Raw genomic sequence first — 24,753 nt, 5'->3', positions numbered from 1 at the left:
ACTTGTATGTTTTTAGGATTTTAAGAGATTTAAAAAAAATTTTTCCATGGAATTAGGGGTCCATAATTTTCTTGTAATATAAGATTTTGTCACATATTTTGATACGAGGAAAAGACTAGCCCTGTGAAATGAGTTGACATACGTAGAGTTCCTCTATATTCTGAAGCAGTTTGTGTAAGATTGTTATTATTATTTTGATGGTAGAATTCACCCATGAAATCATGTGGCATGACACTTTCTTTATGGTAAGAGTTTTGATTACAAGTTCAATTCCTTTAATAAATACAGAGTTACTTTTACTTTCTAAAGCTTGTATCAACTGTGGTAATTTCTGTTTTTGAATGAATTTGTCCTTTTCATCATATTTACTGAATTTATTGGTGTGAAGTTCTTTTTTTTTTCCATTTTATTTTTTTAATTAATTTATTTTGTTATTAATCTACAATTACATGAAGAATATTATGTTTGCTACCGTCCCCCCTTCACCAACTCCCCGCCACAAACCCCATTACACTACTGTCCATCAGCGTAGTAAGATACTGTAGAATCACTAGTTCTCTGTGTTGCACAGCCCTCACCATGCCCACCCCCCACATTATACATGCTAATTGTAATGTCCCCTTTCTTTTTCACCACCCTTATCCCTCCCTTCCCTCCCTTTCTCCCCAGTCCCTTTCCCTTTGGTAACTGTTAGTCCATTCTTAGGTTCTATGATTCTGCTGCTGTTTTGTTCCTTCAGTCTTTTCTTTGTTCCTTCAGTCTTTCTTTGTTCCTATAGTCTTTGGGTTTGAGGTGATTCTCTTGTAAGCAGCATAGAGATGGGTCTTGCTTTTTTATCCATTCTATTAGTCTGTGTCTTTTGATTGGTGCATTTAGTCCATTTACATTTAGGGTGATTATTGAAAGATATGTACTTATTGCCATTGCAGGCTTTAGATTCGTGGTTGCCAAAGGTTCAAGGTTAGCTTCTTTAGTATCTTACTGTCTAACTTAACTCACTTATTGAGCTATTTTAGACACTGTCTGGTCATTCTTTATTTTTCTCCCTTCTTATTCCTCCTCCTCTGTTCTTTATATGTTGGTTGTTTTATTCTGTGCTCTTTTGTGCTTCCTTTAACTGCTTTTGTGGGTAGATGATTTTATTTTTTGCCTTTAGATAGTATTTGATTGGTCTGCTTTCTTTGCTGTGATTTTATTTTCTCTGGTGACATCTATTTAGTTTTAGAAGTGCTCCCATCTAGAGCAGTCCCTCTAAAATACCCTGTAGAGGTGGTTTTTGGGAGGCAAATTCCCTCAACTTTTGCTTGTCTGGGAATTGTTTAATCCCTCCTTCATATTTAAATGATAGTCATGCTGGATACAGTATTCTTGGTTCAAGGCCCTTCTCTTTCATTGCATTAAATATATCATGCCATTCTCTTCTGGCCTGTAAGGTTCCTGTTGAGAAGTCTGATGATAGCCTGATGGGTTTTCCTTTGTAGGTGACCTTTTTTCTCTCTCTAGCTGCCTTTAAAACTCTGTCCTGGTCCTTGATCTTTGCCATTTTAATTATTATGTGTCTTGGTGTTGTCCTCCTTGGGTCCTTTCTGTTGGGAGTTCTGTACACTTCCATGGTCTGATCGATTATTTCCTCCCCCAGTTTGGGAAAGTTTTCAGCAATTATTTCTTCAAATACTCTTTCTATTCCTTTTTCTCTCTCTTCTTCTTCTGGTACCCGTATAATGCAGATATTGTTCCTTTTGGATTGGTCACACAGTTCTCTTAATATTGTTTCATTCCTGGAGATCCTTTTATCTCTCTCTGCGTCAGCTTCTATGCGTTCCTGTTCTCTGGTTTCTATTCCATCAATGGCCTCTTGCATCTTATCCATTCTGTTTATAAATCCTTTCAGAGATTGTTTCATTTCTGTAATCTCGCTCCAGACTTCATCCCTTAGCTCTTGCATATTTCTCTGCATCTCCATCAGCATGGTTATGAGCTTATTTTTAATTCTTTTTCAGGAAGACTGGTTAGGTCTCTCTCCTTCTCAGGGTTTGCCTCTGTGATCTTGGTCTGTATCAATTTCTTCTGCCTTTTCATGGCGATAGATATATTTGTGGGGAGCTGGCGCATGTGTTGGGTAAGAGAAAGTCCCTGCTTGCCAGTTTATGGCCTTCCTCTCCTGGGAGAACAGCGGCCTCTAGTGGCTTGTGCGGGGCAGCTGCATGCAGACAGAGCTTCTGATCTTGCCTGGCTGCTATGGAGTTTACTTAGCTCTGCAGTTGCTGTGGGCATGGCCGGCCTCAGGCTGCTGCTCCAATATGGCGGCGCCACGTTGGAGGGGGAACAGGCAGGAGGCTGTTTATTGCGATGACAGGCCTCCAAGCTGTGCTGCAGGGGTTCGGGCACCCAGAGCTCCCTGAGGTTCTCAGCTGCTGGGCTAAATGTCCTAGGGCACTTCCGTCCAGCTGTTGGGTCCCTGTCCCTTTAAGACTTTCAAAAATCACTAGCTTTTCTTTGTTCCCAGGGTGCCAGCCGCAGGGACTGGCTCACAAGTCTTACTGTCTTACTTCCCTAATTTCCAGCACCCCACGCAGGCACTGTGTGTCTGCGCTCTGGTCCGGATGACTGGGGCTGGGTGTTCAGTAGTCCTGGGCTCCCTCTCCCTCCCTGCTCTGACTCCTCTCTTCCTGCAGGGAGCTGGGGTGAGGGGCCTTGGGTCCCGCTGGGCCGGGGCTTGTATCTTACCCCCTTCGTGAGGCGCTGGGTTCTCATGTGTGGATGTGGTCTGGCTGTTGTCCTGTGTCTTCTGGTCTCTCTTTCAGGATTAGTTGTATTTGTTGTATTTTCAAAAATATATTTGGTTTTGGAAGGAGATTTCTTCTGCTCTACTCATGCCGCCATCTTGGTTCTGCTTCTGGTGTGAAGTTCTTATCTTCACTTACCATTTTAACGGTTATAGGATCTGTTGTGATGCTGCCCTTCTCATTCTTGAAGTTGGATCTTGTGTTCTCTCTTTTTCCTGTGCAGTATTATTAGTGATTTATCAATATTTTTAATATATTCAATGAAATACTCTTTTACTTTGATTTTCCCTTTTGTTTGTTGTTTAAAAAAATGATTTATTTGTGCTCTTACCTTTTTATACTTTCTTTGTTAGATTCATTTAAGGTTCATTTGCTCCTCTGTTTTTGCATTTTAAAGTAGGATCTCAGATCATTAATTTTAAACATTTCTTCCTCTTTACTAAGAGTTAAAACTATAAACTTCTAAGAACTGCTTTTTCTGTAATGCAGTTATGGTGTTGTGTTTTCATTATTATTAATTTCAAAATATTTTTCTATTTTCTATTTAACTTTGTCTTTGATCCAAGGGTTATTTAGAAGCATATTGTCTTTTTCCTAATATTTGTGAATTTTAAGTGGCCATTTATTTCTAATGTAATATTTTTGTTGTCAGAAATTTATTATTTCAATTATGTGATGTTTGTGAAATTTACTTTGTAGATCAACATAGTCTGTCTTCATGAATATTCCAAATAAAGTTGAAAATAATGTGGGTTTTGATGTTATTAGGTTATGTTCTATAAATGCCAGTTAAAACCAGTTGGCTGATTAGGTATTCAGAATTTTCTGTGTCTCTAGTGTTTTTTTTTTTTTTTTGATTTAGGGTGCTACTTGTTTTACCCATAACTGAGAAAGTGCTTTTAAAATCTTCAGCTATTGTTGCAGACTTTTCTGTTTCTCTCTTTGATCTGTCAATTTGTACTTCCTGTACTTTGAAGTTCTGTTGTTAACTGCCTACATATTTAAGATTGTTATCTCTTCCTAAGGATATGGTCCTTTTCATGTTTAGTAATATGCTTTGTTTTAAATTCTACTTTGTCTGATATTGGTATATAATACTAGCTTTCTCATGCTTAGAGTCTGTATGGTACATTTTTTTCCCCTAAATACCTTCAAACTGTCTACCTTATTTACAGTGTATTTCTCGTAAGAATATACACTTATTTTTTCTATTCAGTCTAGTATTCTCTGACTTTTAATTGCAGTATGTGTGAATTTAGATTTAGTATGATTAATGCTATGTTTAGATATGTGTCACATGTTGGTATATATGGACTTACCCTTGACTCCTGTTGAGGTAGGGGACAAATTTACAGGATCACATGTATGTATGTATGTGTATGTATATATGTATTTATTGCTTTATCAAGGTATAGTTGACAAACACAGGATTTTTAAATTTAAGCTGGTTAAACCGTTTAAGACTTTTGCAACTACTGAATAAAATCCTGTGATTTTTGCTCCCTTTCCCAAGTCCTCTCCAGAACACATGGAAAGTGTAATAAGTCATCAGACCCTTAATGTCACTTTAGCCTCTCTGGAATATGCCACTTTAGCCAACTCTAAATTGTTAATGATTCCTGATTTCAGGGTGGAATACTCTGAGTGTTAATGAATGTGCTTGTAAATGAACTTGCAGAATGGGCTTGCAGAGAACAGATGTCCATATTCTACTGCATGAAAGCAGTCCTTTCATTTAACTCTAGATGACCTGGCAGTATTTCATAGAACCTGATTTCACATTAACTCACCAGTGGAAGTGATGCATTGAGAATCTTCTCAAGTTGTGTGTTATCTGTGATGTTTTACATTAATTTCCAGCAATGGAGAAACCTTAGACTCTGGCATCATAATAAATTGCTGGATTTTATTTTATTTGAATAGTCTTTCTGGTAAATATTTTCATAGTTTCAACTTTTTTTTACATTTTGTAATCAGAGTCTGGTTAAGGGGTCATTTAATATTCTCTTAGATTACTTGCTGAAGAAAAATGTGAACTTTAAATATATAATCATTTACACTTTAATAGGGAGTTAGTAAATAACTATCTTATAAGGAAGTTGGTGTTATCAATCTTTACTTTGCAAATTAGTAAGGATTTATCATAAATTTATTGTAGTGAGAATATGGCCATTTAAAATAAACAGAGCTTTAAAAATTTTTTTAAATAAAACTTCCATAAGTTAGACACTCATTTGTTCATTCAACAAATACATATGGAATGCCTGCTTCCTGCCAGGCACATTTCAAGAGTCTGCGAACTGCATATGTATCAGTAATGTGATTAATATTAAAATTTCTAATCATAGATTTCTGCCGGTAACATTCATTAGTGGTTCAGAATAAAACTCTTCTGCTAAAATTTGTAGTAGTATGTGACCCAAATTTTTACTTTTTATCAGTAGTATAATGACCTTTTTTTTTTTAATATTCACCCTTCTTTCATTTTAAAGAAAGGTGATAGGTTGCAAATGTTACTAATCAAGAATGGAAATAGCTTTTCTCTTTTAGGTGAGTGAGAACATATGGATGTTACTGGGAAGGAGTGATCATGAATAATTTAGAATGACTTGAGATCTTGTGTGGTAGTAAAAATGAAATATGCGTTGGTTAAATGAGAGAGAACTATGCTATTTGGATTTGAGGTCATTTCAGTAACATGCACGTACTATAATCTTTTTCTCCCCCCACTCTTGAAAATGTGTAATAGAATAAGTAATGCTGTGAAGCCAATTGAGGAATGAAGCCAGATTCATTTTAATGCATTCACATGGGAAGTATGAACAGTTAGAAATCACAACTTTCAAGAAGGAAAGTGCTGATATCACTTGGATTAATGATCTGTTTTAGTGAAGTATGTCTTCATTTTTATAGTGCATGGGAGCATTTGATATTCATTTGATATTAGTTTATCCTTTCATCTAAAACAGCTTTGACATAACTCCCTGAATGGCACTTTTCCTAACTTTAGGTCGTGGTAACTTCACTCTTTCTGCTGGGTGTAGTAACCGGATCCTTCTCCAGGGAGATGTCTGTATGTTTTGTATTTTGTGTTCCTTCCTGAAAGAAGCTTGGACACAGTAAACTCTAGGGAGGTGTTTATTTACATTACTCTACTAAGAAGAACACTTACAAATTCATGGCTGTGTTATTTTTTAGAAGGTCAAGGATGGCTAAGATTCTACAAGAATCTTTGGTTCATCTGATAAGTAAAAAAAGGTTAAAAGTGAGGGTTTGAACCCAGAAAATAAACACTGTTTCTAGTAGAGAAGTAGGATTCAAGGCTTTATTTGAATTTTCTTTTTTAAACATTCATTTCTTAAAAAAAGTATGTAGGAATACTTTTATCTAAATAGGGAAAAATTCACTAGCCATCAGGGTGTATGGTTTTTCTCCACTGTTATTTAATATAAATTTAAAATTAAAGTGTGAGAAATAGATACTTTTCTATAGAACAGATATATCTTGAGGACATTTTTAATAAAATAATGTACAGTTACTGATTTTTATCTCAGCTATAAAATAACTTCTTTTCTGGTTTGCATATAAATGATTGATGCAATTTCAATTCCTATCAATTTATGAAATTGTTTCCTCGCTTGCATCTAGTGTTAAGATTTTTTTCTATGTACTCAAGAAATAGAGTCTTGTCTAATCTGGTTTTGGGAATGAATTTCTCTTGTTCCATTTTAATTAGATGTGTATAATGTTCAATTTTCTTCTTTAAAATGGGAAGGAAGAGGCAATGGAGATTAGCTGTCCAACTTCTGTTTTATTGATGAGAACAATGGAAGTTATTTTGATATGTTCAAGATCAGAGAACTGTGTTTGTTTTCATATGTATGCATGGCAAGATAATTTGTGAAGGTATAAATCTGTACTATATCCCTTGTACTATCATCTCCCAGGAAAAATTTGAGACTCTGGATTTAAGGGAAGAAAAAGAGAAGAGGAGGATGAAAAAGTAGGGTAGTGAGGTGATAAGAGGAAGGAGAAGGAATCTTAATATTAAAAGGGAAGCAGATGTCTAGGGTGTTGGAAGGAGCAGGTGCCCTTGGCCAACACTCTTCAAGTGGTAGAATCTTCTAGGTTGGGGAGGTTTGGTTGGGTGGGAGTATGGTAGTGGACCTAGAGAAGTTGGGATAACAGGATGGCCGACCTAGGGAAAGTTTACCCACCTGGGCTTTCTTCTAAGTGACTAGAACTTCCAGTACTATGTTGAATAAAAGTATTGAGAGTGGACATCCTTGTCTTTTTTCTGACCTTAGAAAAATATCTTTCAGCTTTTCACCATTGAGCATGATGTTGGCTATGTCTTTTGTCATATATGACCTATAATATGCTGAAGTATCACCTCTCTAGACCCTTTGTTAGAGTTTTTATTATGAGTGGATGTTGGATTTTGTCAAATGCTTTTTCTGCATCTATTGAGCTGGTCATGATTTTTATCCTTCACTTAATTGTGATGTATCACATTGATTAAATTGCAGATATTGAATTATCCTTATATGCCTGGATTAAATGTGACTTGATTGTGATGAAATATCCTTATAATGTATTGTTGACTTTGGTTTGATATTATTTTTTTGAGGATGTTTATCAGAGATACTGGTCTATAATTTTTTTTTTGTAGTTTGTCTGATTTTGGTATCAATGTAATGCTGGACTTGAATAATTCCTTCCTCTTTAATTTTTTGGAATAGTTTGAGAAAGACAGATATTAACTCTTCTTTAAATGTCTAGTAGAATTTACCTGTGAAGCTGTCTATTTTTGAACTTCTGTTTGTTGGGATTGTTTTGATTACTGCTTCAATTTTGTTACTAGTAGCCCATTTATTCAAATTTTTTCTTCCTTCTGTATTCAGTCTTGGAAGATTGTGTGTTTCTAGGAAGGTATCCATTTCTTTTAGGTTGTCCAGTTTGTTGGCATATAATTTCTTGTAGTAATCTTATGTTTGTGTTAAGTGTCGTGTTGGCTGTTACTTCTCTTTAATTTCTGCTTTTATTTGAGTCCTCTCTCTTTTTTTTCTTGATGTATCTGGATAACAGTTTATCAATTTTATCTGTCTTTTCCAACAACCACATCTTAGTTTCATGATCTTCCTCTCATTTTTTTTTTGGTCTATATTTATTTCCACTCTGGGCTTGGATCATTCTTCATTTTCTAATTCCTTTAGTGTGAAGTTAGATTGTCTACTTCATATTTTTTTTTGTTTCTTGACACAGGCCTGAAACTGCTCTGAACTTCCTTCTTAGAACTCTCTTTGATACAGCCTAAGGTTTTGTAATACTGTATTTCCATTTTCTTTTGTCTCAAGGTATTTTTTCATTTCCTCTTTGGTTTCTTCTTTGATTCACTGGTTGTTTAGTATAATGTTGTTAGGCCTCCATGTGTTTGCTTTTTTGTCCAACTTTTTGTCCTTTCATTGACTTTTAGTTTTAGACAGTTGTGATCATATGGTGGAAAAAAATACTTGATATGATTTCAGTCTTAAATTTATTGAACTTGGGTTGTGGGCTAACTTGTGATCTATCCTGGAGAATATTCCATGTACACTTGAAAAGGATGTGTGTTTGGCTGTTTTTGGAAAGAATATTCTGTATTTATCTTATAAGTCTATCTGGTCTGGTATGCCATTTAAAGCCTCAGTTTCTATATTGATTTTCTCTCTGGATGATCTATATACATTGATGTAAGTGGGGTGTTACAAGCCCCCAGTATTACTGCGTCACTGTCAATTTTTCCCTATATGTCTGTTAATATTTGTTTTATATACTTAAGTGCTCCTATGTTGGGTTCATAGATATTGTAATTATTATGTCCTCTTGTAGGATTGTTTCTTTTATTATTATGTAATGCCCTTCTTTGTCTCTTGTAATAGTTGGTTTCAAAGTCTGTTTTGTTTGATGTATAATGTTACTACTCCAGGTTTTTTTGTTTGTTTTGTTTTGGTTTTGGTTTCCATTTACATAGAATATCTTGTTCCATCCTTCATTTTCAATCTCTAAATGTTTTTAGTTCTTAAAGTGATTTTTGTAGGCAGCATATAGATATAGATTCTTATAGGCAGCATATCTATATCCATTTGGTTACCCTAGGCCTTTTGATTGGAGTATTTTTTATCCATTTTTATCGATTTGGTTACCTTAGGCCTTTTGATTGGCGTATTAAATCCATTTACATTTAGAGTAAATATTAGTAGGTATGTACTTATTGCTGTTTTGTTAATTGTTTTATGGTTGTTTTTGTAGCTCTTCTCTGTTCTTTTTATTGCTCTCTTCCTTTGTGAATTGAATTGATGACTCTGGTTGGTGTTATGCTTGTATTCCTTCCTCTTCGTTTTTTTGTGTGTATATTACAGGTTTTTGGTTTGTGGTTACTATGAGGTTCATATATGACATCCAATATATACAGCAGTCTATTTTAAGTCAATGGTTGCTTAAATTCAGACACATTCAAAAAGCATTACACTTTTACTTCCTTCTTCTGCGTTTTCTGTATTTGAAGTCATACTTTACATTTTTTTTTAATTCTGTGTATCCCTTAATCAATTATTGTAGATATTTTTGGTTTTATTATACCGCTTTTGTCTTTAAACATTCATAGTAGATTTGAGTGATTGATCTACTACCACTAGTTTATGTTTGCTTTACTAGAGAAATTTTTTCTTTCATAATTTTCTTGTTTCTAATTATGGCCTTTCCTGTTTTGCTTACAGAAGTCCCTTTTAATGTGTCATGGACCTTTGAAAACATTTTCATGCTTAGATGGACAGTGACTTCTGGATTTTCAAATGCTTTGGCTTTAGCATTGTCTGTCCTAACCTTTCATACCTATCTTTCACGATCAAAATACTAATGGTAATTGTGATTTATAATATAGATTCTGAAATATCAATACAGAGAATATATATGGAGCTTACTGTGTGACAGTCTGGTGTTTTGGATCTGGTGCTTATGATGGCTTGCAAAATTGAAGAGCTTTTCTTTCTTTAACTTGCCCAATCCTCCACCCCATCTCATGCCACCCTCAGATATAGTTTATTCTGCCAGTCAACAATTTAAGAATTTAATTTGTGTGTTGTGGGCCCTTTTTGTGTGTACACAGGCGCACACACAAACTCACAGAGAGAAGCTGAAAGGCATTGTATATTTTACACAAATGCTGTCATCATGTGTCATTTTGATCATCTTTTTATCAACTTAACATTATGTTTTGTTGTAAAAAGATCAAACTCGCCCATTTTAATTTCTTCATGGTAATTCATAGTAGACTATATCAGAGTTTAATTAGCCATTCCCTTACTGATAAACATTTATGTTGGTCCTAGATTTTTGTTATTATAGACAGGGCTGCAGCGAATATCCTGGGCTACACCTCCTTCTTCAAATGTGGGAGAATATCTTTTACATTAGATATTCCAAAGTGCAGGTGTGCAAGAATAAATAAATTTTGATAATATCCAGTTGCCTTCTAAAGAAGTAGCAGCAGCATTAATTTCACTCCCTCAAGCAGTACAGGAGAGTTCTCCTTTGCCTACTCTCTACTGATATTTGATACTATCAGATTTTAAAACATTTGTTAGCCTGATAGGTGAAAAATGGTATTTTCTTTTAACTTACCTATCTTTGGAGACCCAGGGCCCTGAAATGCATCGTGTATACAAGTTGGTGATCTTTGTGTGTAGTGGTTCTTAGAAAAAAGGTAGAGAAGCAAGGCCGACCCTTTCTGTTATTTAGAAGTAACTCAGAAACACTAGAGAAGTTGATGAGAAGAATCTCAAAGGCTTGGGGCCCTTGGCAGGTAGTGGGCAGATTGAGGAATAGTTAAGACAGAGGTCCGTATATGACCCAAAGCTCCAGTGAGACATGTCCTAATTGGTAGGTGGGAATAGTTGCAAAAGACTGCTACAAAGCCAAAAAGAGTCAAGATGACATGGGCAACTAGTAGTTGAACAAAAAGAAGGTGACAAACTATGTTAACAAAAGCTATTCACAATTGGCATTAATGAAAGAGAGGTGCCAAGTTCTTAGTTTTGTTTCCTGGTTTCTGTGTATAAAGTGATCATTGTTAACATATATTTATCTAAATAAATGATGAGATTATTTTGATAAAAAGCCTAAGTAAATGCATGAGTTCCATATTTCCTATTGTAGGTTTGACTATGTCTGAATAATAGCTACTACTTTGTGAATATATACCACAGGCACTTTGCTAAGTGCTTTATATATATTATGCCCCTTAATCTTCATAATGACCCCATGAAAGCAGACAATAGGATAATTCCCATATTACAGATGAGGGAACTGTAGTCCTGAGAAGTTAAGTGGCTTTTCCAGGGTTACAGAAGCAATGAAAGGCCACGTCTTAGGTCTTTACTGCTAAGCTTAATCACCATCTTCATAAAATCCCAGCTCACATCCCAGGCCAGTCACAGAATCTGGGAGCGTGGGATGAACATCCCCAGGTGATTTAAAGCTCTTGAGATGTTTCAATGTCCAGCTCAGGTTGACAGCCACTTATGCTCTCAACAAGCCGCTGTTGATTGTAATGCTGTCTAAAATACAGTGATGCCGATTATGTTCCAGAGACCACATTAAACACTTTATATATATTAAATGGCTTTCAAACTACTTTTACTGCAACTTGCAGTTGGAAATATATTTATAAAATAACCAAGCACAAATATACAGATATATGTAATTCAAAAATGATAGTTTTATGTAAAAGCACTTATCCATGCAAATATGACCACTATGGTATTTCTGTTCTATTGTATTCTGTTTTTTATTATTTTAGAGATGTCTTAAATTCAAATAAGAATGCTCACTCCATTATCTTATTCCCAAAGAAAAAGTGAAGTCTAAAGATTAAATTCCTTTAGAAGTTAACTACTAACACATTTATGTTCACATGAAGTAAAATCTACAAATTTCTCATCTTCAAGTTATAATTTCAAAATCTTAGGTAACAATACACCTTCAAATCTGTCCCCTCCAATTTATTCTAAATGATGCCTTAGAAAATTGGTGATCCTTGAACTCCTGCAGTCAGAGGAAAGAGGACCTTAGAAATTGAGGCCAAGACTCTGATGCCCTTTGCTTTCAAAGAGCCAAAATGTTAATATGACACACAAGATTATCACACAACATCAGCTCCACTACAACATAATCTGAGTTAACAAAAAGAAAAAAAAAAAGGCAGTTTCTAGGCTCCAGGGCCTTATCTCAGGCAGTATTATGTTTGCAGAACCCAGCATTTGATGTTGCCTGAGAACCAGTGCTCTAAAACCAAGAATTGCTCATAGAGAGTATCCTGATTTCAACTCAACTTGCAGAATCCTCTTCATGAACTGAAATTCTGTCTCCTACCCAGTAGGAGATTAAATTTAACACTATCCATTTGCCATACCTGGTAGGAGAATCCACCTTTGCATACTGTTTTCTAACTCAAAAAAGCATATTTTAGACATTGTTGCTCTATAAAGTGTGATAAGCAGGGTTCTCATGTTTCCCCAATACTCCCATTCCCCTGAAATAGATGTCTTATACAGTTCTTGTGTATAGGTGGTACAGTATGCATATAATGAGATATTACTCCAGTGATATTGATACATTATATGGCAAAAGAGAGATTATCCAGGTGGGTCTGGCCTCTAAAAGCAGAGCATTTCTCTGGCTGGCTGCAGAGGGGGAAGTTAGAGAGTGGAGCTTCCTTTGGCTTAGAAAGAAGCAAACATCCCTGTTGTGAATTGCCTTGGGTCCCTCTGGTCAAGGACCTGAGAACAAGTCTAGGAACTGAGGGTGGTCCTTGGTAGACAGCTAGTAAGAGAATAGGGACCTCAGTCCTACAATTTCAAAGACCTGAATTCTGCCAGCAACCTGAGTAAGCTTGAAGGGGGATCCTGAGGCTCAGGCGAGATCTCATCCCCTGCTGACACCTCAATGTCCTCCCCCGATGAGGTCCCAAGCAGAGACAAAGCCAAAACCCACCCAAACTGCAGACCCATGGGAAAATGAAAGCATAAATCAGTGTTGTTTTAAATCACTAAAAGTGTGCAAATCTGTTAGGCAGCAATAGAAAATTAATATGCAAATTCAAAAAATGTTGCAGTTATGGCAGCCTTATTTAAGGCCTTATTGAATAAACAAGGACTCATTTAAGATGAGTAGATCTTATTTAAGATAAGGTCTTTCTTATCCAGTAGACATCATTTTCACTCAGTCCAGCAGTGAGTTGAGTGTGGGCATTATCTCCTGATGTGGCGTCTCTATAGTTATTCTGGCATGTTCCTCAGAGCCCAGATGTTGCGTCTACCCTCATCTATAGGGTCATATTTTTAAGTACTTGAGTAATCATCTGTGAGCTCTCATTTGTGAACCACGGACAAGCAAAATGACTTTTGTATTAGTTTTTTATCACAACTTCCTGCCTCTGGTCCAGAAAACATAATAAATTGTATCCTAACTTACGACTACTCTCCTAGGTCTGGTGCTGTAGTCCTAGGTGGCAAATGAAGAAATGCTATTAAGAGCAACAAAAAACTGTTACGGCCACCAAGCCTGAAAGACCTATAAAATGCTCTTTTCCCTGCAATCTGATCTTGGCCTCAGTCTACTGCCACAGCCAGCTCATGAAGCTCGAAACTAGCCACTCACCTTGTCCAGTTCCTGTTTCTGTGGAAAGAGCTGCTTGGGACAGAGCTCTGATCTCTCACCCTTAGGTCAGATTCCCCCAAGCTGAATTCCAGTTGAGGAAGTTTGTGCTAGTGATTTTTTGAGGAGATGCTCTCAGGGGAGAATGTTCTAGAAGCAGAGAAGAAGGATAGGAAAAGGGAAGAAGCCAGGCAGTGGGGCAGATCAGTTAAAGTCCTGACCCATGCTGATCCTACAAGGAGCTCTGGCATGTGATTACTTCTAAAGACTATGCTGTTTAAGGTAAGCGAGCTGGGCTTTCATACCTCTGCACCATTCAGCTGCTGGCTTTGGGTCACCCAAGGGATGTAATTCTCAGGCACTTTGTGTTCTGTGCATTTGAAGGTGATGCAGCTCCAGCAATGAAAGGGTAAGGTTTAAAGGAGGTTATAGGTAACAGGTATGAGTCTTTAAAGGCAGGGTGTGCAGAAACTGGGGGCTAGGCAGGTAGAACTTGTCAAATGATTCCAAATGGATCTTGAGATGGAATACCAACAATAACCACTAATCCTGCACGTTCAAGATACCATGTGGCTCCAGGCTTGAAGCCTCTTTCCTGGGGCGAGGCTGTTTAACCCTCCAGGGCTCCTATAAGCTTTATCCAACCATCACGTTCCTTCCCTTTGCCCTGTGTACACTGAAGTCCAAGATTCAAAGCTGCAGGTCTTGCTGTCGTGCAAGAAACATTTGCTTCACCAACTTTGATACTTTGATGTTTACTTCATAGCACCACAAATACAGCTAACTAAAGGTTGAAGCTTTTGAGAGGTTCCTCAATAAATGGAATGTGTTTGTCCACTCACATTCTGAAAAATGAGAATAAGCTAGAAAAGATGCTCTAGAAACCAAACAGTCATCTTTGTTACTCGGAGAGCCTAAGTTGGAGAACAGGGCTTTATTTCTGTTGGTTAAGCGGGCTTGTTAAGATTAACCCTAGAATCAGCAGATGTATTTACCCCGTAATAGGCAAAATTGGACTAAGATAGGCCTCACCACAGAACAGAACATGTTACAGAAGAGCCACAGAGTAAGCTTAGGACCAAGGGAGAGAAGCTGATTGTGTTCAATTCATTGTTTCCAACTGTACCAAGCAGTTAGTTGCTCCACATCCCCTGGAGCAGGAAAATTAGAAGGTGCATTATTAAATTAATGGATTTTGTCCACATGAAAGGAGTGGAGGAAATAATTTTCTCCGAACACATACAGATGTGCTCACATTCCTGTGCATGCACTGGACACAAAGTGCATAGGTACATTGAGAGTCTGCATTAAGCTTTAAATACAGATGAGAAAATTCCCATTTGCTTCATTATATCATTGAAGAATCCCTACTCAAATGTCTCATAATTTTTTTAATGCCATTAAGTGAATGGGTTTCTATACTGGCTAGCACTGGTATAATATTCTCAGTTTTTCACAAGTAGAAAGTTGATACTGCTAATTTCTAAATGCTTAGGAATTACTTGGTTTAGAGAATTTAGGAACAGCAATTAGGAGGATTTTGAGAAGTCACCAAGTGGACCTCAATTAGTAACTCCCAGTTTATAGAGAGCTTTTTAAATCTTGCTAATGCAGATTTTTCTGTATTTATTTTTCATAGATTACCAATTTTTCAGAGTGGGAATCCAGTAAATTAAAACCATCAGAGTATTGAACCCGGCTAATTGCTCCCTCATTTGTATTCTCTTAGCTTTTTTACACACTCTTAGAACTCCCATCAGATTGTTTTTGTTCAGCTGTGTGTCTCCTCCTTGTACCTCAGAGCATCTTGAAAACAGGTACCCAAAGTATTATCATGTTGTCATCAGAGGAAATTACCATTTGAAAAAGATGCCACCTTTATCTTCATAAGATTTGAAAAGGTCCCTCTTCCCCCTGCCTGGAGAATATTCAAGTGCTCCCTGCTCCCCAGTAGCTAAATCATGATAGATGCCCTATTTCAGATTCTGTAGTTACTCTAGTGTTTAAGGTGGTCCATGCCACACAGCCAGACTCACATATGTTGAATTGATTTCAACTTTGATATTCATCTATCAATGATTTAGAAACCACTTTAGGTGTTATGTTCATGAGGATCCCTCTGGCAGGAACATTAAGTGTCCCCAGTGTGGACTTCACATTTTTGTATCCACTGTGTAACTCTATCCAGCCCCAAGGATACAGACTGTCCTCTGAAGCCTGCAGAAGAAGTCCTGCACAAGATTCTGTTAAGGACTTTCTTGCTGCCCCTCCCCAACTCTAGTTACTAGAGTCCAGCCAATAGAGGGCAGGAGGTCAGAGCGTGAGAGAAGAGGACAGTCAGAATTGTTACTACATCACCTGCTTCCATGTTGGGTTGCTGTAAGTTGGCTGTGTTTTTGTATCAGAGGCCTCAGCTTCTGTGAAGCAGCCCCTTCTTAAGCTAGAATTCCCCTCTCCAGGATCTGGTGACCTTCCTTCTCTTGGGGGTTGCATTGTATTGTTCAGGATGACGTGTTAGTATCCTATTTCCCTGCACCTATGAATGTGACTTCGTTGGGAAAGAGGATCTTTGCACATGCAGTCAACTTAAGATGAAGTCGTACTGGATGAGGGTGAACCCCAAACCAGTGGCTGGTGTTCAGTTTCTGAGGGAGGGATATTTGAAATCCAGAAGAAACACAGGGAACAGGACCAAGTGAACACAGAGGCAAGAGGTACGGTTATGTTGTCAAAAGCCAAAGAAGGCCAATGATGGCCAGTGACCATCAGAAGATAGAAGGGGCAAGAGAGGACTCTTCCCTGGAATGTGGCCTTTCCAATACCCATTATTTGAGGCTTCTTTCCTCCAAAACATTGAGGGGATAAAATTATGTTGTTTAAAGTCAACTGTGGTAATTTTTTATGGAAGCCCTAAGATATCAGGGTACCTACCTTCCTTTGTACCTTTAGGCCTATGATGGTAAGAGCTCTCAGTTGCTGCTAATTTTAGGATAATACCCCGTGATGATTTTTCTTAATGTTGTTCATACATTTGTGAAGAGTTCCTTTATTAAACTCTCCTCAGTTTTGCCGTTAGACTGTGCCATCTCATTCCTGCTAGGACAACCATGCATGGCACAGCCAGTTTCCATTCATCTCATCTCCCTTACAGGAACCCTCACCCTTTACCACTGTCACTGAGTTTGGGCAGGATACATGCTACAAGGCTGACTGAAATTTCCAGGCTCTCTTGCACCCAGGTATGGCTCTGTGGCTAGTTTCAGACTGGTGGCATGTGAACAAAAATGATAGGTTCCACTTTGTGGCTTGCTGAGTAATAGTTCCCCAAACATGTCTACATCCTAATCACTGAAACCCATGAATCCATTTGTTACCTCTTATAGAAAAGGACTTTCTATATGTGATTAAGGCTGTTTAGGTGGTACCTGGATTATCTAAGTGGCCCCAATATAATCGAAAGTGTCCTTATAAGAGTGAGCAGGTAGGTCAGAGTCATAGAGGAGGTGTGGTGATGGGGACAGAAGTTGGAGTGATGGTTTTGAAGATGGAAGAAGGGACCATGAGCCAAGAAATGCAGTCAGCTTCTGGGAACTGGGAGGCAAGGATATAGACTGTCCCCTGAAGCCGGCAGAAGAAACACAGCCCTACTGACACCTTGACTTTAACCCATTAAATCTATTTTATACTTCTGACCCTTAGAACTGCAAGATAATAAATGTATGTTGTTTTAAGCCACACAGTTTGTGCAGCATTAGGCAGTAAATGCAAAAAAAGAAAACTTTTTATGCTCCACTCGACTCTTTTCCTTTCCCTTTGGTTTGAAATGTGGAAGTAGTAGAAGCTACATATGACCTTGAAGGGGAGGATGATGGTAGAAGCTAGAAGGAACCTAGATTTGTGAGTGACTTCAGGGTACAGAGCTACTGAAGTCCATATTGTTAAGAGAGAAATAAGCTGTGTCTTATCCGGGCCACTGTGTGATGTGTTCCTTTGTACCAGCCTATCCTTGAACAATCACATATCATTGTTCTGCTCTGGCTGCATCTGTCAGGGTTCTTAATTGTAAGCAATAGAAACTGACTCTGGATGTTTTAACGGAGAGGGAATTTATTTAAAGGGTGTTGGATAAATCAAGGAGAAAATATCTCTGAGGGCCAGAGAGCCAAGCCAAGAATTTACACAGCCAAGAACATCAAGAACGCCATAGACCTTACAGCTTATATCAGAAATACCATGGCCAATCTCAGATTCAGGTGCTAGACCTGCTGCTAGAAAGTGAATGGCACTGCCACCACTCTCCACTAAGATAAATGTTGTCAGTCCATGTGACTCTGTGCATAAGCTTCCTATTCAAAGTCTGGGGTGAGTGTATTTGCTGGTCAGTTAGGTCATGTGCTACATCACAGATGCAACAGAGTCTGGGAAAATAGGTTTCTGGCAATTGCAGTTCTCTTCTGGGTGTTCTGTCTCAGAATTTAGGGGGTGTTCTCATATGTAGGGAATGAGGTTGCTGGCTGCCCAGTAGAATGGCGAGAGTCCACTCCACCTCAATACCTGTAATAGGTTAGGGTGACTGTCAGAGGTACGCCATTACTCCTTAATGGTAACATCACAGAACTTGGCATTTGGAGATGTGACCTTTTCCATAGGTGGTAATGTATTTCTTTTTACCTCCCACAATTTGAAGAGCTCATGTGGAGTTTTTCCCCCATTGGGCTTTTTCGGTTTCAAATGAAAAAGGTATCTGAAGAAAGGAAATGAGAAAGCAGACACATCTGCAGCTTGGCAACCAAGAAAAGTACTAAAGAATAGGTGTTTTGAATCATGGACTGTGTAGAAACAAATAGATGGAACCCAGCATCTGTAGCAGGTGTGCTGTTTAACGCCATCCCTCGAAAGGGAACAGTGGGACAGTCTACTGTTGAGTGGCCCGATGCAATGGAATGTGGAGCTAATCAGGCAGTCTAACAGACAGAACATCTGCAGCCGCTTTGTCCTTATTCTCAGGTGGGCATTACAGCTTTGTCTGCCAGGGACGCCTCCGTGTCTCATAGCCTTTCTAATAGAAGCTCACTGTGGGCTTTGCAATTTCAACTGCTTGTAACCGCACTTAAAACTCAAGGGATCACCCTTAAGGTCGCATACAGTAATTTTTGTTTCCTTTCTTCTTTCTGAACTGCTTTGAAAGAAAAGATTGGAAAAGGTGGCACATCCCGGAGGGAGAGGCGTTCCCGGTGACTGGAGTGCATGTGCTCTGGAAATGTGTTTGTGTGAAGGATCCAGACACAGTTCAGGGCTGATCTGTAACAGCGAGGAGGGAGGCAGAGGAGGAAAGACCATGTGTGGCCGGTGTTCCCAAGTGTATAAAAGCCTTCACAGGCTGCCATGAGCTTGTTTTTGAGCAACAGGATTTACCTGCATAGGCCCACCATTAGCCACTTGTTTTCCCTTTTGAGTTTATTACCTGGGTATAATTTTTGTCACTGCCTAAGCCCTAATTATTTTCAGTAATCATTTTCTGGGTGCTGTTGCCATAGCATCTGATTGTTGGGCAAACAGAAAAAATAACAATGACGTGTGTGCTTTTGCTTTTTGAAGTTTATGAAGCAGACACCAAAAGGAAGATTTAAAAAAGGAAGAAAACAACAGAAAGTGAAAAATTTTAAAGGGAGAAAAACAGTGTACTTCGGGAAATCATGAAATTAACACTAGATACAACAAAAACAAGTCTTAATTTATTGGTATGTGGACCCGATTGTGTAGAAATCTGAATGTGTTTATTTTCACAACTAGTCATAAATGCTAGACTCCACTGCCTGCAAACATGCCAGCAATTTTTTTTCTGTCAATCATTTCTAGTGGGAATGAGGATAAAAAATGACGTGAGGCTGGTGGAAGTATGGGGGAAAATGCCAAAGGCTTATAGAATCTCAGCCTCAAGGGTTTAGGTGAAAAACTGCTCTGGATGAGTCAGGTTTCTGAATAGCTCACTTTGTTTCTCCTGAAAATGTTTTCTAAAGATGGTATGGTCTTGCATTTTGAATGCTCAATCCAATTCAGCCTTTCTTGTTTATAAAATACACGGTCCCTGGAAATAAAAATAAAATATGTTTCTGTAAAAAAGATTATATGTTGTTCTGGTTTATAAGAAGGCATTTCCTCTTTAGAAAGTTATTTCAAGAATTCACTCATTTGCAAAGTGTCTAGTGAGTTCTAACCACACATAAAGTTTTGTAGAGGGCACTGAGGGTAGGATAGGAACACCCCAGTGCTCTCTCATGGGGCTTTCATGCTGGCTAAAACGTAAACATAAATGGATAGGAGGGCAGAACAACGTTTTACAATGGGGGAGGTAAGGGAAGGAGGACCCTCCATAAGGAGGCCTCTCCTGAGCAGAGGCCCAAACCAGGATATGAAAAGAAAGCCATGGAAAATTGGGGCAGAGGAGGATTTCCAGATCAACTGTATCAAGTGCCGGTACCTTGAGGAGGGAATACACTTGACTTCCTTGAAGAGAAGGCTGAAGGGCCCTGTGGCTGGAGTGCAGTGAAGGAGCCTGTGGGTGAAAAAAGAGGGGGTGAGGAGGTTATGGGAGAGATAAGGACCAGAGCATGTAGGCCCCTGTGGCCCATGGCCAGGAGTCTGGATTTTACTCTGGGCAATGGGATGCCATTGAGAATTTTAAGCAGAGGAGTAACAGGTGCTGCTTAGGTTTTGAACATTGCCTGCAGGCAGGGAACTGGAAAAGAGGGCAAGAGTAGAAGCACACAGATATTAAATGTCAGTTTCAGTCATCCTGTTGAGATTAGGGTAGTTTGGACTGGGATGGTTGCCCGCAGAGGGAGAGGTGAGGATAGATTATTTCTAAATTTCTGTAAATGTGTGTATGTGTGCATGTGTATAACTGCATGTGCTATGTGTGTATATATGCAATAAATTTATATGTAATTTTATGTCATATACAAAACTAAAAATTGTAAAGCACTTGTAGGCAGCTAAGGCACCTGAGGCATGTGTAATGAAATCTGTCCTCTGTTTTGGTTGCCATTGATAATAATGTCATCCGTAACAAACAATAACCTTATCAGGCAGTTAGCCTGTACCAGGCCTGCCATTCAGTGCTCCCTAGGTATTAGGTCATCTCGTCCTCACGAGGCAGGTGTTACTGTTAAATTCCTGTTCTGGGGGAGGAAGTGATGGTGGGAAGAGTGCAGTGGTGTGCCTGGTGGTATCAGACAGTAGATCCATGGCTGACAGATGCAGCCAGGTTGTCTGTTATCTGAGGCTGAGCAGTACGCTGTATGTTGGCATCATTTATGGTCATCTCGTCCATGTGGGTGCCTTTAAAAATAACAGGCTTATTGAGTTGCTACTCTGAATGAATGATAGAAGATCTTAAGTTTTCCTTGAGGATGCTTATTCTGGACTGAGAGAATTATTTTGGAAAGAGGGATATTGCCAGCCCCCCAGTGTCTCTAATGTTAAATTTCATTGTAACTGAGATGGTTACCTCCATGGTTCTGGCTGTGGGTCACTGAAAGAACACTTTGCGAAGCCACAAATTCTGTATCTTACTATATTAAGCAATTGCTTAATACGGTCAGGAAGCCAAAAGAAGAAACAAAATACAAATAGGATGGCTGTGCTTTCACGTCTTCTAAGGAGAATATTTTTCTTCCTTGACTGTTTTTCTCTTTGAGCCGTGCACAAGTACTAAAATACTGTTTCTTAAAAAAAATTCCAGATTTGTTGTGTGTGTCTTAGCTAATTTACTCTCCTGTGTTTACCCTTCAGTTCTGTCAGGACCGACTGCCAGCCACGAAGCTCCCTGCTGGCAGAGGTAGGCTGTGTAAGTCACCAGGTACACAGGACTGCCACCTATGGCAGCTCCTTGATAAGGAGGGATCCTCCGAGCTGCTGGGGAGCAAGGCTTTAATGAGGCCCCAGAGGAGCAGGGGTGGCCAGTGCTTCTCCTTCTCTTCAGGGAAATCGTCTACATCTTAGGGATATTGCATACCAAAACCTCACTGATGCAAATCATTCAGGTCCCTACATCTAAAGAATCAGGTTTTTCTGGAGCATAAAGATAGTTTAGCAACTTTTCATTTGTTTTCTTCACTTTGCTGTTGAGGAATCTGAGGTCCAAGTTAGACAAGGAAATGTGAAGTTTAACCATCCCAGAACTGGAGCTGTGTGTGTGTTTTTCTAGTAATAATATTAATTATGAAAATAATAATAGCTATTGAACCTCTGTGCTTAGTACTTTTCTGTGCTTTTGGCTATTTAGTTTTTAAGATGATGAATGTATTACTATTATTAATCCCATGGTCCAGATGAAGTAAACACAATACAAGATGTTAGGTGATTAGCCAAGGTCAAAGGGACAGTAAATAGCACATCAGGGACTCAAATCCCAGTCCATTGTACCAAAGACTGCAAATCATCTCTAGGCTGTTCTTTTTCCTATTCAGTTCTTAAAATGATGTACTGCTGTTTAAAACATATATTCAATTGGAGGGCTTTGCACACCACAGAGCATCATTTTGAGTATATAGCACAAGGATACAGGAATATGTCACAGATAGCTGCTGAGGAATGTCGGAAAAATTTACTCTTAAAATTGCAATGTGTCTGAGATTGTATTCCCTAGGAGACTAACTCTGAGTCAGAGATGTGCATGTAGGAAGTGCTCTCAGGATTAGCTCCTGTGAGAGAGTAAAGAAAATAGGATAGATTCTAGAAGGGAGGTGAATTGTAGGAAGTTGTGTCAGAGGCTTCAGCTTGTCCTGTGGGGAGATGTGGGCTGGGCTGGTCCTTAAGGATTGCTCTTCCTTGAGGCATGGGACTGAACCTTTATGGACCATATAAAAAGCAATAATTGCATGCAAGCTGTCCCAAAGGATGGAGGGACAGCTTTGAGTAAGGTGACTCTCATTGGCTGAAGACAGTTCCTATTGAGAGACTCAGTCATCTGTGTTTGCAGCAGCTGAGGTAATAAATATATCTCATTCTTAAGGAAACTACTCTAATCCACCCCTTGTGTTGAACATATCCACTTACTTTATGTAATAGGTTTTGGAAACAGCTTCTCTAAGATTCTTGTTGGTCTCTTTTCTTGTAGAAACTTATCAGGGAACAGCTAATGGGACAAAGTACTTTATTCACTATGTCCGGTCTTCACGTACAGAATCTGTATATTATTTTACAGATAATATGTTTAAAACTGCTGTATAAATAAGTGCCTGTAGAGACACCATCTCTCCCCTTTACTACCCATTCTGTATTCTCTTTGACCTGTGTTTTCTTTCCTTCTTTCTTTGTCTACTGACCTCTGATATGAGGACCCTGTGGTGACAAGGCAGAAACTATCTTAAAGTTCAAAGGACTCTAGGTGTGTCCCCCAGTGGAAATGTTCCTTTTCTGGGACCAAGGTTTCTTAAATCCTCAGTTTCAGCAAATGGGAAAAAGGAATTTCCTTTGTGGGTCAGGGAGAGTCGTAAGTGAGAATACATCTGCTTGCTTGTACCCCTTGGTTCCTAAATCTATTGAAGACATAATCCCATATGACAGTCATTGATTTAGGGTATATTCTGTGTCCTAGAAGAGGATGCCTTAATCTTGCAGGGAATCCTCTACAAACTGATACTGTAGTGGACCTTCAGAATACCATTACAGTGTGGGGGCAGTTGGGGATCACACGTAAAATAATTTATTTTGCTAGCTCACACAAGGCACCACATTACTGAAAAGTAGATTGTAAACCTAAGTGTAAGAGCTGAAACTATAAAGCTGTTGAAAGAAGACTTCAATGTGAATTTTAATGACTGTTGATTAGGCAATGGTTTCTTATATATGATATCTAAGTGACCAAGACAAGAGATGTAAGTTGGGCTTCATTGGATTATAAATGTCTGTGTTTTGAGGGACACCGTTAAGAAAGTGAAGAGACTAGCCACAGAATCAAATAAAATACTTAGAAATCAGATACCTGATAAGAAACTTGAAGCCAAATGCATCAAGAATTCTTACAATACAACAATAAAAACACAACCTGACTTTAAAAAACGGGCAAAGGATTTTAACAGATTCTTCTCCAAAGAAAATACATAAATAACCAATAAGCACATGAAAACATGCTTAAGATACTTAGGAGACAAGCTGTAGGCTGTGAGTAAATGTTTACAACAGACATATCTGATAAAGGTCTGTGACCCACTCCATAAAAACTCTTACAATTCAATGAGAAAATGAGCAATCTGATTAAAAAAGTGGGCCAAAGACCTTAATAGATACCTCATCAAAAAAGATATATAGATTGCAAAAAGTATGTAGAAAGTTTTCAGGGAAATACAAATGGAAACAGTGATGAGATACTACTATATACCCATTAAAATGGCCAAAATTCAAAACACTGACAACACCAAATATGGTTGAGAATATGGAAGAAGAGCAACTCTCATCTGTTCCTGGTGGCAATGCAAAGTGGTCCAGTCACTTCGGAAGCAGTTTGTCTGCTTATTACAAAGGTACATATACTCTTGCCTCACAATGCAGTGATCACGCTCCTTGGTTTTACCCAAATGAGTTGGGAACTTACATCCACACAAAAACCTGCACACAGATGTTAGTAGCAGCTTTATTCATAATGTCATGGAAGCAACTAAGATGTCATTTAGTAGGTGAATGTATAAACAAACACAGCCCGTGGAATATTACTCAGCACTAAATAGAAATGAGCTACCAAGTCATGAAAGGACATGGAAGAACTTTAAATGCACATTACTAAGTAATGTGTCAATCTGAAAAGTCTGCATGCTGTGTGATTCCAACTGTATGACATACTGGAAAAGTCAAAACTATGGAGACAATAAAAAGATCAGTATTTTCTATGGTTTAAGGGGAAGGGAGAGATGAATAGGCAGAGCACGGAGGATCTGCACAGGGATGTGTTTGATCTGATGTGGTATTATATGTGATCTCCTATCGGATGATTCCGATGCTCTGTAAGTCCTTGTATAGTGGAGCTAGTTAAGACCAATCAGCAAAAAAAGGTGAATGTATGCATGGAATATAGATCAGTTTCTGTCAAGATGAATTCCTGCGCCTTCCAGGATGGGGGGAGTCTGATGTAAGCAGCTTACTGCCATGTAGTTTTTCACTTCTTGTGGGATGGTGCCATATTGCTGCACAACACTGCTCTCCTGATGGCAGTTTGGCGTACTTTAGTTATTAGGCAGACCCTGCTTTTGGTCCCCATCCGTGACTTCCATCT

General features: G+C 38.5%; 1 protein-coding gene across 4 annotated transcripts in view; it reads left to right on the top strand.

Moving 5' to 3' along the window:
• CNTN3 (contactin 3) overlaps positions 1-24,753 on the top strand; it is a 367,094-nt gene that overhangs the window by 28,135 nt on the left and 314,206 nt on the right. The window lies entirely within an intron of this gene.

Source organism: Manis javanica, chromosome 3, assembly GCF_040802235.1.
Source record: "Manis javanica isolate MJ-LG chromosome 3, MJ_LKY, whole genome shotgun sequence".
Classification (NCBI taxonomy): Eukaryota; Metazoa; Chordata; class Mammalia; order Pholidota; family Manidae; genus Manis; species Manis javanica.
The sequence above is the reverse complement of the archived record's forward strand: the minus strand, read 5'-3'. Positions and strand labels throughout refer to the sequence as shown.